The sequence below is a fragment of the Pezoporus wallicus genome, unplaced genomic scaffold (assembly GCF_028554395.1).
Source record: "Pezoporus wallicus isolate ANWC-B61680 ecotype Strahan unplaced genomic scaffold, APGP_CSIRO_Pwel_v1 contig_4377, whole genome shotgun sequence".
Lineage (NCBI taxonomy): Eukaryota > Metazoa > Chordata > Aves > Psittaciformes > Psittacidae > Pezoporus > Pezoporus wallicus.
In genome coordinates, this window is record NW_026640980.1 from 44,815 (window position 1) to 63,378 (window position 18,564).

The 18,564-nt window shown below is 45.7% G+C and overlaps 1 long non-coding RNA gene across 1 annotated transcript; it reads right to left on the reverse strand.

The window, feature by feature from the left end:
* Window positions 1-33: 33 nt before the first annotated feature.
* Window positions 34-17,700, reverse strand: LOC130605743 (uncharacterized). The gene is made up of 2 exons (XR_008973778.1): window positions 16,476-17,700; window positions 34-384 (listed from the first exon to the last, which is right to left on the reverse strand). It is a non-coding gene; the product is annotated as an uncharacterized LOC130605743 (long non-coding RNA).
* Between the last annotated feature and the right edge of the window lie 864 nt (window positions 17,701-18,564).

Here is an 18,564-nt window from a genome sequence, read left to right on the forward strand (position 1 = left end):
ATTCATTACTTTCCCTCATTCTGAAAGATCCCCCCCCCCCTTTAAGTGTATTTAAGGGCAGGCCATTTAATTTTTCTGAAGGCCAGATCCTCAACTGATGTAGTGACATATCTCCAATTTAAGTAAATGGGTCTCATTTATTCCAGGTGAGGACAACCAGATCATCAGAACACTGTGGTTTGCAGGAGATGTTCAAGGTGTGGCCATTAGTCTAAAGGGCATTTCCATTCTCCTGTCATTGCACGAAGATGACAACACTTAACTTCTGGAGTGGGTCATCCACATTTAAGTTGATGCAGCTTTTCATAGTTCTTATTGGATTTGGATTGCTCCATGTTCTATCTGCATTTCTGTCTGGATTGTTGATTGAAGGGTATCAGTGCCCTGCAAAAGTAAACATCAGTAAATCAATACAACAGTGCTTTCCACTGGTGTAGCCAAGGGAATGTGAACATATTATACCAACACAAAGTTTTCATAGATAAACCAGTGAAAAATCTGCATGGATATCAGCTGTTTGAGAGAGTTAAAATGAGAATACACTTACAAAGACACCAAAAATAACAAAGAATCCACATGAAGACTAGGTAGACTAATGCCCTTCAGGATGGAAAGAGAAGGCTGAAATAATAAAACCACGACAAGGATCTATAAAATCATGAGTAGCATGAAGAGAGCAAATAGAAAACAATTATTCCCTCTCTCTTCCCAAAAAAGAACCAACTCTAAAAAGAACCAAAATAAAACTCATATCTGGCACAACATGTGCCAAAGCTGTAGAAGGACTTGTCCCAACATGATCCACACGGTAATATTTCAGGGGTATGGAGTGTTATGGACAGAAAGTCCACCAAAGGTGATCATAGAAAATACAGTAGAATGTCCCTGAGTGACAGAACTACTGTAGGTAAGGGAAGTAAAATTACCTGTTTGGCCTGTGCTTGGAATTTCCCCAGCTGGTGCAGGATACAGTCTAAAACTGCTGACTTTACCCACTGCAGTGTTTCTCTATTTTGTGTCAAATGAAAATAGTGCTACTATAGTGAACTTCTTTCTCAAATAAAATTCTTCCTACAGGCCTGATTATATTCACTTTCCAAGCAAACACAGTCCCCCATGAAGGAATTCAAAGCAAAAACAATTGGCTTGGGCTCTCAGAGGAAGTCTCCTTAAAAATCAAATTACTTCCTACCACAAGTCTGACAAGGCTGTGAAAGGATAATCCCATAGCAAACTGTTTTTTTGGCCAAGTTAGTTAGAGTAAGGAGAACTAGATTATGACACAAACTACATCCTTAGAGCTGTAAGATGAATAGCATTTAAGAGCAGCTGTTTTGGCTTGGATAAAGCCCATCACACCCAATAAGCCTTCCCCTGACAGCAGCGAGCATCACAAGTACAGATAAACTCCAAGGAAAGGGCAAGCATTTAATGATATTTTCCCATTCACTCCCACAGATTTCAGAGATCTGCCCTTGATGGATTTTCCCTCTATAAAAACATCTAATAGATGCTTTATGTAACACCCTGAATACAGAATTATTTCTGTGGCAGTAATTCTGTTATGAAAAAGTCTTACTTGAAGCCCTGCTTTATACTCAGCCTAGGATATGCAGGATGATCCACAACACCACAAGGGTGGAAACCCAACAAAGTTTCACCACCTTTAGGTCACACTCTACAGTCCAAACATATTTATACAAAAGAAAACACTGGAGTTTCAAAATTATAAAGCATAGCTCCTAAATTAAGGTCTCAGGGTTTAAGCCCAGCCGGTAACTCAGAACCACACTGCTGCTCACTAACTCCCCCCCCCCCTTCTCGCAAGGCATGGGGAAGAGAATCGAAAGCATGTAACTCCCACGGGTTGAGATAAGGTAATTAAGGTATAATACAAAACTACTACTACCACCACCAATAATAATGATAAGGGAAATAACAAGGGGAGAGAGAGTACAATTGCTCACTACCCACCAACCAATACCCAGACCAACCTGAGCAGTGATCTGGCCTTCCAGGTAACTGCCCCAGTTTATATACTGGGCATGATGTGCTGTGGTATGGAATACCCCTTTGGCTAGTTTGGGTCAGGTGTCCTGCCTCTGCTTCCTCCCAGCTTCCTGTGCCCCTCCTTCCTGGCAGAGCATGAGACTGAAAAGTCCTTGATTGGTATAAACATTACTTAGCAACAACTAAAAACATCAGTGTGTTATCAACACTGTTTCCAGACTAAAGTCGAAAACACGGCATTGCACCAGCTACTAAGGAGAAAAATGACTGCTACAGCTGAACCCAGGACATAAGGTTTTGTTGTCAAATTATTTCCCTTCACCTTTGCCTTGCTGCCAGGAATTGCACACAGGTACAAGACTTTTTCCTGTTCAAATTTATAGGTTACTTGGTGTTTACTTAACTGTGCAATACATTAATGCCAAAGTGGTGAATAATTCTATGAGACTGCTAAATTTGACAGCAGGTAAGTTTTTAAGTAACCGATTTTTTCTTTCTCATTAGAGGAAAACTGTACTGAAGGACTATAATTATCAAATAATAACAACAACAGCAATACTGAATATTTATCCAACATTTAGACCAGAAGTAGAAGACTGCCCAAAAGGATTAGAAGCACACTTCGGATTTGGAAAGCTATTTTTCCAAATCTAACAACACTTACTACCAGCATATGAGTTTCAGCATAGAATTAATCCAAATCTCAAAATTTTGCAAGCTACTGTAAGCAATAATGCTACAAAGACATGAAAACAAGCTTCAGCTAAGGTAAGAGAAAGGATTTGTTTGAAATACCCTCACTCCAATCTTCAGCTTCCAAGTGCAACTGCTTCCAAAGACACAGCTTTCAAGAAAGGTCAGAAAACTAGTATCTTGGTTTCTGATATTAAATAAGTTCACACTTTGGATGTTTCAAGCACGGAATTTAAGTAGAGCATAGCATCCAGCCCGCTTTGATTGGTAAAATAGATACAAAATCATTGAGAACATCTCAGTACCTTGACAAAGAACCATAGGAAAACAGATGAAAGTGTCACTACAGCCTCCCTGAGAGGGCTTTCCCTTCCGATAACATCTTTCTTTTCAGATAAGAGATCTAGCTAAAAAGATGCAGATCAATACCAATAATTTTAGAAAATAAAAAGTACTGAACTATCTACACAACTCAAAATAATGCAAATATCATCTCAATATCCATAATTTTAGCCCCCCCAAATTTATTGAACTATTCATATAAATCAGAGTAATCGTAGAATCATAGAACATATAGGGTTGGAAAGGACCTTAAGATCACCAAGTTCCAAACCCACTGCCATGGGCAGGGACACCTCACGCTAAACCATATCACTCAAGGCTCTGTCCAACCTGGCCTTGAACACCACCAGGGATGGAGCATTCACAGCTTCCCTGGGCAACCCATTCCACTGCCACACCACCCGTACACTATGGAACTTCCACCTTACATCCAATCTAAACTTCCCCTGTTTACGTTTTAACCTGTCACCACTTGTCCTATCACTACAGTCCCTAATGAAGAGTCCCTCCCCAGCATCCTTATAGGCCCCCTTCAGATACTGGAAGGCTGCTAGGAGGTCTCCACGCAGCCTTCTCTTCTCCAGGCTGAACAGCCCCAACTTCCTCAGCCTGTCTTCATACGGGATGTGCTCCAGTCCCCTGATCACACTCATGGCCTTCCTCTGGACTTGTTCCAACAGTTCCATGTCCTTTTTATGTTGAGGACACCAGAACTGCACACATTACTCCAGGTGAGGTCTCACGAGAGCAGAATAAAGGGGCAGGGACCACCTTCAACCTTCTGGTCACACTCCTTTTGAAGCAGCCCGGGATACAGTTGAATTTCTGAGCGGCGAGCACACACTGAAGCCAGCTCATGTTCATTTTGTCATCAACTAACACCCCCAAGTCCTTCTCGGCAGGGCCGCTCTGAATCTCTTCTCTGCCCAACCTATAGCTGTGCCTGGCATAACCCCAACCCAGGTGTAGGACCTTGCACTTGGCATGGTTAAACTTCATGAGGTTGGCATCAGCCCACCTCACAAGTGTGTCGAGGTCCCTCTGGATGGCATTCCTTCCCTCCAGCCTATCAACCGAACCACACAGCTTGGTGTCATCGGCAAACTTGCTGAGGTTGCACTCAATCCCACTGTCCATGTCACCGACAAAGATGTTGAACCGGTCCCAACACTAACCCCTGAGGGATACCACTCATTACTGGTCTCCAGCCCAACATTGAGCCGTTGACGGCAACTCTTTGCATGCAGCCATTCAGCCAGTTCTTTATCCACCGAGTGGTCCACCTATCAAATTGATGTCTCTCCAGTTTAGAGACAAGGATGTCGTGTGGGACAGTGTTGAATGCTTTGCACAAGTCCAGGTCGATGATGTCAACTGTTCTACCCCGTCCATCAGTTCTCTGTAGCCCCATCATAGAAGGCCACCAAATTGGTCAGGCAGGATTTCCCCTTAGTGAAGCCCTGCTGGCTGTCACCAAGCACCTTGTTGATTTTCATGTGCCTTAACATGACTTCCAGTAGAATCTGCTCCCAAGATTTTGCGAGGCGCAGAGGTGAGACTGACTGGTCTGTAGTTCCCTGGGTCATCCGTTTTCCCCTTCTTGAAAATGGGGGTTATATTCCCCTTTTACCAGTTATCGGGAATTTTACTTGACTTCCATGATATTTTCACATATGATTGGCAGTGGCTTAGCAACTTCATTTGCCAGCTCCTTCAGGACCCGCGGATGGATTTCATCAGGTCCCATAGAACTGTGTACGTTCAGATGGTCTCGAACCATATCCTCTCCTACAGCAGGCCTAAGGTCTTTATTCTCACAGTCCCTGCATCTGCCTTTGAAGACATGGGTGTTATTCACAGCCTCTGCCTTTTAAATAATGCTATTTTTCCCTCAGCAAGCCTTCTAATACCCTTGGTTTTAACAGTTCTTTATCTCCTCATGCTGCTTTTGTCCAAGAGGCAGATATCGGGAATGTAGGAACAAAACTCTTCAGGGGGATGTTTCTTGTAAGGTTCGACTAGGATCAGCTGCATATTTTATTTGTAATTCATCCTGTGACGTGCAGAATACTGATTTCATGGGTTTGATTTTGTTTTGTGCAGTAATGTTTAGGCTTCAGGGGAGGAGAGTCTCTGCTTACCCTACTTGGCTCCCTCGGTTATTTTTGATATTAAGTTCACTATAGCCAGGAGCTCAATGTATATCTTGATGTACTAAGAGTCTTGACATGTCATTTAGGGTGTGCAGGCACTACAATACCATTAGAATGACCTATCAGATAATTTAATCTTGAATCTCACCTGAAAGAGCATCCTTCTCATGAATTCTTAAGGGCTTTTGTGGTCCTGATGCAAAAACTAATCAAAATGTTATGGTTTGATGAATTGTACAACTAGATATTGGTCAAAAAAAAAAGTGAAGGATCTGGGTTCTTTCTTTTCTGTATTTCTTTCTTTCATTCCTTGTTATTTTTACACATTTTGTCTTGCAAAACAAAACTATAAAAAGGAGCACCCTTCTGTAACCCAAATAAACTGAAATGCCTTCATTACATGCATTTTTAGGTATTTCAGTACTGACAGATTGCCTATAAAGCAAGGAGTGCTGGCTAAAATGTTGCTCTGGTGCTTGTCTCCACCATGGAGATCTTGGCAAGGTATGCTCTGGTGGTCCTGTACTTTATTATCTGCTTCACAGAACTGCTATGGAATTTCATGTTAGAAAATACAGTGAGAAAACCAATATCTAAAAAACCCTCCAAAATCACAAGAGAACCTCACTCTGTAAAAACTTCTGTTGGCAATAAGTATTTCTTCTGACATCCTAATTATCTAAGTATTTAAAATTTAAGGCATTAACTACTTGTTGAAAGCTTCCCTGCTTTATTTTATGTTCTCAACTGCCCAGCTGCTGGCCAAGTCCTGTCGAGGACTGGAGGCTCCCTCGGTGGCTTTTTGCTGCTCTGAACTGAGGCTCCTGGATGCTGATCTTTCCCCCTGCTCAGGTGTTGAAGGTGTCCTCTCTCGAGCTACTCACCTCAGCAACTGACCAGTGATGGTCAATGATGACCGGTTTAAAATGCCGCTCTCCCTCCTGGCACCGCCTCCTGTGCATCAGCTGCTTGTGTCAGCTGAGCTGCCAGCTCCTGGGCAAGTCCTGTTGAGGACTTAAGGCTCCCTCTGTGGCTTCTTGCCACTCTGAATTGAGGCTCCTGGATGCTGAGCTTCCCCCCGATAAAGTGTTGAAGGCATCCTCTCTTGAGCTACTCACCTCAGTAACTGACCGCAATGCAAATACCAAGTTGGTTTCTCCAAATCATTAACAGATCCTTAGTTTTGAGTTTGTGTAAACTGAGGAAATACTTATGGCAAACTTATTTTTCATATTGTCTGGTTTTCCTTTCACACAACATTCCTTTTCTGCTTCTCTTCAGCTTCGTATAAATCCCCATGGTTAAGCGGAATATTGAAACCTAACACAGTGCAAAGTGTCCCTGAAAAGCGACTCCTCTGGTAGCTGCCAGTTGTGCGAGAGACGGATGCTGACATGTAGAACTGCACTCCGTAACCTCCTTCCTCCCTACCAGAGGTGCTAGCAGAGAAGGGAGGACAGGCAGGAGGAACAGACCCAGGAGAAAGTCTGTGGGAGGGAAATCTGAGAATTTCCCAGGCCTGGAGTGAGGACAGCAGCATGAGAAACATCTCTCACTACCTGATGCCTATATGCTTTATTAACTGCATGGGACCAGCAGTACTTCAGGATTTGTAAGAAACAAGGCACGATCCCTGTAGCAACGCTCTTGTTGTCCGGTGTACTATTACAAATGACTATGAATAAAATGCTGAGATGGTTTAATGCAGAGGCTAATCTACAAAAGATGGAGAATGACTACTCAGGGCTCATCTACATAGGAAGATCAGTGTACAGATAACTAGATTGTAATCTGGCAGCACAGCATGCTCACACACCAGGCAGGCTGATACTTTTTGCCAGGAAGCATCATTATTCTGAAAGGTGTTGCAGAATGACTCTAAGAGCAGGACCATAGAGCTCTGGAGGACTGTGCAAGCAAGGCAGGGGGTGGCCCCCACAGGTGGCCGGAGACTGGACCTGGGAGAAGAATGTGGAGGAAGCTGTGGGGGCTAACCAATACTGTTATACCAAGAAGGAGTGGCTGAATACCACTCCTATATATGTGTGAACTGCGTCACAAATAAGGTAGAAGTTGCTTATCACCCATATTGGGTTGGCCTGTCTGCTTCTCCTCGCCGCTTACAAATGGCGCCCGAACAGGGACGCGGACTACAGGGCCCTGGTCGCTGGGGACCCGGATTACAGGGCCCCGACTAGCGGGGACCCGGGATACAGGGCCCCTGTCCCCCGGACAGGGGGACCCTGGGGATTACAGGGCCCCCACAGGTAGCCAGAGACAGGGACCGAGGGGGCCGACGGGGACCTGGGATACATGGGGACTAGCGAATACAGGGCCCCGGACGACGGGGACCCGGGATACAGGGGCCCCGACTACCCGGGGACCCGGATACAGGGCCCCGGGGACCCGGATACAGGGCCCCGGTCGATGGGGACCCGGATACAGGGCCCCGGTTTAACGGGGACCCTGATACACGGCCTCGACTAGCGGGGACCCGGATACAGGGCCCCAACTAGCGGTGACCTGGGATACAGGGCCCCGGTTTAACAGGGACCCGGATACAGGGCCCCGGTCGACGGGGACCCGGGATACAGGGCCCCGGACTAGCGGGGACCCGGATACAGGGATGGTCGCGGGGACCCGGGACAGGGCCCCGACTAGCGGGGACCCGGGATACAGGGCCCCGGTAGCGGGGACCCGGAACAGCGAGTGAGCGCCGGCGGCAGCGGCCGGGAAGCGCGGGCAATGCTGCTGCGGTGGCGTGACGGACCCGGGTGCTTGGACTAACCGAAAGAATCCGCCGCTGGGGCGAACCAGACACTGCTGCGTCGGGAGGCCGATCCGGAGACCGAGGTTACAGGACGACCCAGAAGAAGACGATCCGGAAAAGGCTGGCCATGAAAATGGACCGAGAGGTAGCCCTGGACTTATTACAGTGCTTCTTATAAAAGCGGGGAACTGAGCCCTGAACTTTTTACAGTGCTTTTTATAAAAGCGGGGAATTGAGCCTGAGACTCTAAAGCAGCTAGCAGGTCTAGTGGCTAGGGAAGGCTAAGAGATTTTTTTTGCAGATCCTAATACAATATTTGAGGAGAGTGAGTGGCGAAAGTTTGGTGATGAACTATTTGACTCAGTGCTTAATGATTATAAAAAGGCAAAGAAACTCGGTAAACCACGGAGGGAAGTAATGAACTGTATAAAAAGATACAAGGCAGAAAAGAAAACTGCCGCGGTAGCAACGGAGAAACTAGGAACAGACGTCCCCGGTCGGTTGAAACCGGGGGAAGATTACAACTCGTTCCCCCCCCCCCAACTCGCGGGAGCACAGGGTTTCCCACCCCCCCCACCCCGCACCCCCACCCCTCACCCCCCCCCCTTCCTTTTCTCCCCCTCCATCAGAAGGTGCCGCGGAGGAGGTGTAACCCCCTGCTCCCCCACCACCCCAGTTCCGAAAGTAGGGACTTTGAAAAGGACAGAGAAAGTATATTAGAAGGTATACGCATGATAAATGTCGAGAAATCCGAAAGAAAGAGGGCGGTGCCTCGGCGCCGGATCGATTGCGGCGCCACTGTGAAGCACGCAGTAGAAAATAGGGATCATGCGCGAGCGGGAGATTTAAAGGAACCGCGAGCCTCTCCAACCCACTATGCCCTAGAGTGAAAAAATTTTTAACTCAGTCACGGAGGAGCCAGGTCTGCAGATGGCCACATACCGAACGAGATACATCTGATAAGAAAGACACAGCTGCGAGCAACGGAGACCCCGAGTTCGGCGCAGGATCAGCCCCCGAATCCCCTGAATCCGAGCCAGATTTATATCCTCTGCTTCCAGACCCTGACTCTTTGTCTCCCGGGTCGGTCTGCTCAGACTTACTGGCCCTGGAGACGCTGAGTTATAACAATGGGTAACCAAAGATGTGATCATTACTGGGGAATTTTCTGCAATGGGCATCTTTGCATATCCTGTGTTTACTACACAGCAGGGGGCTAAAGAGTGGGAAGCTCTTGATCTCAAAATAGTTAAGGAGGCCTGACAAACAGTGACCACGTATGCGTTAAAATCCTCTTATACTCAAGCTGTATATGTTATGATTTTTTCTTGCAATTGACAGGGGGAGCCCATACAGTTTCTCTGTGATACTCATGTATTAGAAGTTGGTAAATATAAGTATGTCCAGGTTTCTATCAACCCTTGGAGACCTCTGTAGATACTGCTGGCCACTTCTTCCAGCACAGGCTGGCCACCTGTGTTGGAATGAGTGTGCATTTTGGTCAGTATAAAAGCCCAAGCCTCATACGATGTGGGTGAGGCAGAGCCTCTGCGGGGATGCCCGCTAAGGTTGAGCCTGCCACCTCGCACTGCAATGATGCTTCTCGGAGCTGGTTTGCTGTTAGTCTCCACAGGGTCCTTGTGCCACGTTCTGTACGTGGGACTGTAGTGGGAGTAATGATGGCTTTTGCAGGGACTAAAAAAAAAAAAAAAGGGGGGGGGAGAGAGAGAGAGTAATGATGTTACATTTAACTTTAACCTGTCTACTTCTGAAGAACTGATAACCTGGGGGAGGGGGTATATTTGTGTCCTCCTGCCTACAGGTCCATGGTGACTGTCTGCAAAGTTTGTCAAGCCCTGCCATGAGCTGGACAGACGAATGGATAAACCTGATGCCTCAGCTACAGGAGCTGACCGTGATTACCCCAAGCAGAATGAGATAGAGGAAGAGAAAGAACAAATAACTGCAAAACATCACTTGGGGGCAACTGAAAAGTAACATCCTGAATATGTGTGCTTGTAAAGTAGCTATTATTAGAGGTTGTGATTTTGTGTATAAAACCACCTGTATTTACTAGCTAGTTGCTAATAAGAAACTGCACCTTGTATTGTATAGATTTGTCACTTGTAAAAGAGATGTTAGAGTATGGAAATTTGCAGTAGCTGCTAGAAAATGCTAAGGCAAAAGCTAGAAAAATTTTAATACAATGGTAGTGTTATAAAGCAGGTGATGGAACAAATTAAGAGGGGGAGAGAATTCCACTGGTAAGAAATTTCTTTGGCTAGTCCTTCACTGCCATCAGCATCTTCAACATGCTGCTGCACCCTGTAATAGTTACTCTGCTAATGTAAATGTGTGTGTGCCTTGCTGTAGTAGCGATTTGTTACTGGATAAAACAAAAGGGGAAGATGTGGAGACAGTGTTCTCACAGGAGAATGCATAATTGGTACATAAACTTTGAATAGTCCTGAAAGATACAGCAAGGCCATGAGAGGCCTGAAGAAGCTTAAGCAAGCAAGATAAGAGACTGGAATTCACCAAGTTAATGAGAACTGTGGACTGTTGGCAAGCTTTCAAGGTTGAGTTCTCACACCTGTGTTTAACCAATTATATGTTAGTCACTAAGGGTCTTCAAAACATGTATCCAATCATAATATGCCAAATCACTGTAAGTGCTTCAGCCTGGGCCTTGGCTCAACTAAGCAGACTGGGTTGCTGAGTTGCTAAGCAGACAATTCTACATCGAAGGCAATTCCTGATCTGTTTTAATGTTGACTCTGTGAGACATGCAACACTGCAGAACCTTTTGTTGTTGGAACAGGGACATGGATGTGAAGAGTTTGATGGAATGTGTTGTATGAGTCTCTCTGATTATGTTAATTCGATGCACTCACAGCTGAGAACCCTGGCTCAGCTTACCCAGCAATAGTAAATGAGCAATATCCTAAGAATAACTAGATGGTTGTCTTCATGGGGCATTACAGGTTGAGTCAAACACTGCTGTTTAAAGTATTGCACTTGTGTATCATTGTTAGATTAATCATCGTAGCTATTAGACTTGTTTATAGTTGTGTGATAAAACAGGTGAACAGAATAACCCATAATGCCTTGCTTGCACAAAGAAAAAGGGGGAATTGTTGCAGAATGTGTGAACTGCGTCACAAATAAGGTAGAAGTTGCTTATCACCCATATTGGGTTGGCCTGTCTGCTTCTCCTCGCCGCTTACAGCAGGGGGCTAATGAGGAAGCACACTCGAGCCAGAAACAGCCGGCTGATGCACTGCTAAAGAAGATCTCTACTGGTGCTGCTAGGAAAAAGCGTTGGGTTGTAGTAGTAGGGGACTCTACACTGAAAGGGACAGAAGCACTTGTCTGCCGTCCAGACCCTGTCTCAAGGGAGGTGTGTTGCCTACTGGGGGCACGGATCAGGAATGTGGCAGAGAGGCTGTCTGCTCTAGTAAGTCCCATGGACTAGTATCCACTCCTGGTGATACATGTGAGTGCTAGGGATATAGATAGTAGTAGCCTGGGGAACATAAAAAAGGACTACAGAGCCCTGGGAGAGGTGGTTAGGGGCTCTGGAGCCCAGACTGTCTTTTCATCAATTCTCCAGGGTACAGGAGAGGACCTAAAAGAAGCTAGGAGGATTAGCCAGGTTAATAAATGGTTAAAAGGGTGGTGTCATAGTCAGGGGTTTGGGTGTCTTGAACATGGGACCCAAGCTTGTAGACCAGGTCTAGTGGTGGCTGGTGGAGCTGGTCTGATGATAAAGAAGGGAAAGAGCAGTTTTGGTAGGAGGCTTGCCAGACTGGTCAAGGAGGCTTTAAACTAGATGTGTTGGGGGAGGGGGGCATCATTCCATTCCAAGACACCCAGTCAGATGCCAGAACCTATAATAAATGCTTGGAGCAATGTAGAGATATCCCAGCCGCTCCAGCCAATGAGCCAGCTTCAGTTGGAGCTCAGCTCAGATGCCTCTATACAAATGCCCGTAGCATGGGGAACAAACAAGAGGAATTATAGATGTGTGCACGTCTACGGGGGTATGATATAATAGGCATCACAGAAACATGGTGGGATGGCTCCTATAACTGGAGTGTTGGAATGGAAGGTTACAGGCTCTTTAGAAAAGACAGGCCTGACAGGTGGGGAGGGGGAGTTGCCCTTTATGTTAGGGATCAGCTGGAGAGTATGGAACTAAGTCTGGGGACAGGTGAGCAGCCCACAGAGAGTTTGTGGGTCAGGGTTAAAGGGAATATAGCTATGGGGGACATTACTGTGGGGATCTGTTACAGACCACCTGATCAAGGAGAACCTGGGGATGAAGCCCTCCATAGACAAAAAGGAAAAGCCTCACGCTCACAGGCCCTTGTTCTCATGGGTGACTTCAACCACCCTGATATCTGTTGGAAGGACGGTACAGCCCGGCACAAGCAATCCAGGAGGTTCCTCGATTGTGTGGAAGACAACTTCCTTCTGCAAGTAATAGAGGAGCCGACAAGGAGAGGTGCCATGCTTGACCTCGTGCTCACCAACAGGGAAGGGCTCATTGGAAATGTGATGCTCCAGGGCAGCCTTGGATGCAGCGACCATGAGATGTTCGAATTTGAGATCCTCAGGACAGTGAGAAGAGCGTGCAGCAAGCTCACTGCCCTGGACTTCAAAAGAGCAGACTTTGGCCTCTTCAGGAACCTGCTTAGTAAGGTTCCATGGGATACAGCCCTAGAGGGCAGAGGGGCCCAAGACTGTTGGTTGATACTCAAGGATCACCTGCTGCAAGCTCAGGGGTGTTGCATCCCAACAAGAAGGAAGTGCAGCAGGAGGGCCAGGAGACCTCCTTGGATGGATAAGGAGCTGCTGAGGAAAATTCAAAAGAAAAAAGAGGCTTATAATAACTGGAAGCAAGGACAGGTGCCATGGGAAGAGTACAGGGATGTTGTACGGAAAGCTAGGGACCAGGTTAGGAAAGCTAAGGCTCAGTTAGAATTAAACTTAGCTAGAGTTATTAAAGATAACAGGAAGGGATTCTACAGGTACATAGCAAATAAAAAAAAGATGAGGGAGAATGTAGGCCCCCTCAGGAAGCTCTTGGGAGAACAGGCTATGCAGGATTTGGAGAAGGCTGAGGTACTGAATGACTTCTTTGCCTCAGTCTTCACTGGCAAAGGCTCTGACCGCACCAACCAAATCTTGGAAGGCAGATGCAGAGACTGTGAGAATGAAGACCTTGGGCCCACTGTAGGAGAGGAACTGGTTCTAGACCATCTTAAAAATCTGAACATGCACAAGTCCATGGGTCCTGATGAGATCCATCTGTGGGTCCTGAAGGAGCTGGCGAATGAAGTTGCGAAGCCGCTGGCCATCATACTTGAAAACATCATGGAAGTCAGGTGAAGTTCCCGATAACTGGAAAAAGGGAAATATAACACCCATTTTCAAGAAGGGGAAAATGGATGACCTTGGGAATTACAGACCAGTCAGTCTCACCTCTCTTCCTGGCAAAATCTCGGGAGCAGATTCTTCTGGATGGCATGCTAAGGCACATGAAAATCAACAAGGTGCTTGGTGACAGCCAGCATGGCTTCACTAAGGGGAAATCCTGCCTGACAAATTTGGTGGCCTTCTATGATGGGGCTACAGAACTGATGGACAGGGGTAGAGCAGTTGATGTCATCTGCCTGGACTTGTGTGAAGTGTTCGACACTGTCCCACACGACATCCTTGTCTCTAAATTGGAGAGACATCAATTTGATGGATGGAGCACTCGGTGGATAAAGAACTGGCTGGATGGCCGCACGCAAAGTGTTGTCGTCAATGGCTCAATGTCCGGCTGGAGACCAGTAATGAGTGGTGTCCCTCAGGGATCGGTGTTGGGACCAATCTAGTTTTAACATCTTTGTCGGTGACATGGACAGTGGGATTGAGTGCAACCTCAGCAAATTTGCCGATGACACCAAGCTGTGTGGTTCGGTTGATAGGCTGGAGGGAAGGAATGCCATCCAGAGGGACCTCGACACGCAAGTGAGGTGGGCTGATGCCAACCTCATGAAGTTTAACCATGCCAAGTGCAAGGTCCTACACCTGGGTCGGAGCAATCCCAGGCACCGTTACAGGTTGAGCAGGGATGAGATTCAAAGCAGCCCTGTAGAGAAGGACTGTGGGGTGTTGGTTGATGAGAAAATGAACCTGAGCTGGCAGTGTGCACTTGCAGCCCTGAAAGCCAACCGTATCCCGGGCTGCATCAAAAGGAGTGTGACCAGCAGGTCGAAGGAGGGGATCCTGCCCCTCTACTCTGCTCTTGTGAGACCTCACCTGGAGTATTGTGTGCAGTTCTGGTGTCCCCAACATAAAAAGGACATGGAACTGTTGGAACAAGTCCAGAGAAGGGCCACGAGGATGATCAGGGTACTGGAGCACCTCCCATATGAAGACAGGCTGAGGAAGTTGGGGCTGTTCAGCCTGGAGAAGAGAAGGCTGCATGAAGACCTCCTAGCAGCCTTCCAGTATCTGAAGGGGGCCTATAGGGATGCTGGAGAGGGACACTTCATTAGAGACTGTAGTGATAGGACAAGGGGTAAGGGGTTAAAACTTAAACAGGGGAAGTTTAGGTTGGATTTAAGAAGGAATTTTTTTCCTGTTAGGGTGGTGAGGCACTGGAATAGGTTGCCCAGGGAGGTTGTGAATGCTCCATCCCTTGGAGTGTTCAAGACCAGGTTGGATGAAGCCTTGGGTGATATGATTTAGTGTAAGGTGTCCCTGCCCATGGCAGGGGTGTTGGAACAAGATGATCTTAAGGTCCTTTCCAACCCTAGCGATTCTATGATTCTATGATTCTAAAAGCACTTAGTAACATCCAGCTGGGGAGCAGCTCAGAGAGTTCGGAGCTCCAGCTTCCTTCCCAGCAGCAGCCGGCACGTTGGCAATATAAAACACAGCTCCAGCTTTTGTCTGAGGTCCTGTTCGCCACTTGGATAACTGATGTGCTCTGACTTCATTGAACGGATTTGCAGATTGCCTTGTCCAAGGAAGAAGCTTTGTGCATGCAAAGTCTGTACATAATTCCCTTGATTTCTTACGCAATTCCCCCCCCCCCCCCCCCCCCCCGGAGACTCAATAACCAAAATTTATAGCCAGATCAGAATTCTCTACAAAACTGTGTATGCATTGGACAAAAATCCACTCTAATATTTGCTGCTAAGTATACCATTATATTTTGGCTAGCAAGCAACAGCTTATTTTTCACAACCACTTGGCATTCTCTATATAAGAAGCCCACTAAGTGGGGTTCACAGAAGAATGTGTAACCATCTTCAGAAAACATAAATGTTTTACGTCATCACTTGTGTTGTCACCAGTCATAGTGTCAAGCTGATGAGGAGCTTTTTCTAGACTCAGATACATGACTGTTCTTAAAAGGGAAAACAAAAGATAACTCCTTGCCCTGGGTTTAGCAGTAGCAGTCAATTTTTCTCCTTCTTAGTAGCTGGTGCAGCATTGTGTTTTGACTTTCAGCCTGGGAACAGAGCTGATAACACTGATGTTTTTAGTTGTTGCTAAGTCATGTTTACTCTGACCAAGGACATTGTGAGTCTCATGCTTTGCCAGGGAGGAGGGGAAGCCGGAAGGAAGCAGAGACAGGACACCTGACCCAAACTAGCCAAAGAGGCATTCCATACCACAGCACATCATGCCCAGGATGTAACTGAGAGTTACCCGGAAGGGCGAGGACTGTGGGATTGGACTAGGTCAGTGCTTGGTCGGGCTGGGGGGGGCTAGTTATCGGTCGGTGAGTGGCGAGGTGTTGTACTCTCTTCCCTTGTTATTTCCTTTTTCTTTATTATTATTGGTGGTAGCAGTAGTGATTTGTGTTATACCTTAGTTACTAAACTGTTCTTATCTCGACCCTTGGGAGTTACATTCTTTTGATTCTCCTTCCCATCCCTCCAGGAGCAGGGGAAGGGCAAAAAGGTGGGGAGTGAAAGAGCGACTGTGTGATTTATGGCTGACTTTGTTTAAACCACGACACTCCTTCATCATAACTGAGAAGATCAGTATTCACTTATAATTGCTAACATTGCGACTCCTGTGGGAAATCCAGGTTGTTGATCAGAATAACTGGAAAAATGCTGACAGAAAGGGAATAACATTTTTAAGAGAAAATTCAGTCTGAAAAATACTTTTTTTGGATAGACTCCAAGCCAGTTTTTTGCCTTGTCCTTTTTAACATGGCTCTCAGCCTTCAAGAATGCAGAAAAACGATGACCGAAATAACTATTCTCTAGAGCACTGAGCAAGAGCATTGAAGCAGCAATAGTTAAAGCCTATTTATATCTTTAACAAAATTATGTTTCTTATTATAGATTTTTTTTGGGGGTGGTTTACTGTTTGGAAACAGGATCATAAACTCATTGCGATCTCAGTATTTGTGGGTAGATATACAGTTCATCTGACAGAGGTTTCAATCAAGTTAAGTACACTCGAATGGAGAAAAGATAATATATACATACTTGATTAGTCACAGAGTGGTCTGTCACTGGTGTCAGCTGCACATACTGGACTTGGATATCACTCCCTTGGAGCAGGGAACCATCAACACTCCCTGAGGCAGGCTCAGCAGAAGCAACAGCTATCAGCTGAGCACCCTGCAACACCTACAGGAAAAGCAACAGAGAAAGCAGCTTGTGAACAACCACAGTCAGAAATGCATGAAGAACCATCCAACTTAAAACAGATGCAAAAATCAAAACCCATTAAAAAGAAACACAAGAAAACTTGTCTATCAATAACAGTTGCTTTAAATCATGTAGATTTCTGAGAGGATGTGGTATGCACATGGAAAGATTCCCATACTAGATGCTTGCCACATTTTGCCTTATGAGATTCATAACTCTGTTCATGATTATTGCAAAGACTAACAGGGACAGACTGTGCAGGTTGCAATGAGTGTGACATTGTCAATAGCATGTTGCACCTTCACTGAGTAAGGCTTTTACTGCCACAGAAAAAGACGCAGATCCAAGATACTCTTCCTCACATCCAAAGGCATTCACCTTGTGACAATTTACTCCAGTAATATTTATATTCCTATCATACATGAAGGTACAGATATAAGAAGTACTACTAATTAATGGTTACTCTAAATATATTTGGTGAAGACTATAAGTCTGCTACAGGCTTTAAAAAACAAAGAACAGCCCATCCATCTAAATGTGTTTGCTTAAAAATGTTCCTGTCATTAGATTAATTTTAATTTGCTTCTTGAACCACAAATCAGAATAAACTATATGTATGTACTTTATGGAACAATGAAAAGGCCCCTCATCTAAACTTGACATATTCCATTTAAACTTCTATATGCTGCAAATGATGTATTTTTAAGTACGGCATTTCAAGCACAGCAAACAGAAGATATCTTTCAAACAAAGAAAAGTGAACAAAGAAGAAAAGTAACATTCTTATAAATTTTTTTTCTTAACAAAGTATGATTTCTCAACCGATCTGCACGTGGGTGGCTACAAAAGAGTGGGTAGAACAGAAATGCTCCTAGGGAGTGTGGGAAGCAAAAAGAGGTCACCTCCATAAATGACCTTTAAGGGTGTTGTCAGGGTTTTATAGGGATCTTGGGTGCAAAAGTATACTACGTTTTGTTTTTATAGGAGTAAGCAAAATTCTCTCATACCACGATATTAATTTTGGAAGTATACTACACATGCTGTCGAAACCACATAACAGTCTGCCCTATTGATTACCTGCATGTTTCAATGTTGTTGTTTTTTTTTCTTTTATTTCTGAACTAAAAACTTCAGAACGACGGTAAGTGACTGAACAAGGCCATCATTCTCACAGTGTTTTACAATAAAGAAGCCTAAAATTTATAACATTATCAACTTCCCTGCTTTATTTTATGTTCTCAACTGCACACCTCCCAGTGCACTTCAAAAGAACTCACTTTTATAGCAGACACACTGGAGAAGAGCAAATAATTAAATGTGTGGAGGAGCTGATAGCAGAGCTTTTTGCAAATGGGGCAGGTGCACTTATACATTCCCAGCCCTCCCAGTCAGTTGCCAGCACCTGTAATAAGTGCTTGGAGCAATGCAGCCGCTCCAGTCAATGAGTTGGCTTCATTTGGAGCTCGGCTCAGATGCCTCTATACAAATGCCTGTAGTATATGGGGAAAAAAACAAGAGGAATGTCCTGGGTTCAGCAGTAGCAGTCATTTTTCTCCTTCTTGGTAGCTGGTGCAGTGCAGTGTTTTGACTTTCAGCTCAGGAACAGAGCTGATAACAATGATGTTTTGGTTTGGCCAAGGACTTTGTGAGCCTCATGCTCTGCCAGGGAGGAGGGGAAGCCGGGAGGAAGCAGAGACAGGACACCTGACCCAAGCTAGCCAAGGATCAGGGATATCCAACCTGGTGCACCCGACAGACTACTACCCGCTGCTGGTCTTCCAGACAGGTGAGGGGGAAGCTGCTTCCCACAGTCTGAGGGGGATGAAGAAAGACTACAGGGCCTTGGGGTGGATGGTGAAAGAGTCTGGGGCTCAAGTGATCTTCTCCTCACTCCTTCCATCTTCCACTGATGATGTGGGATGGA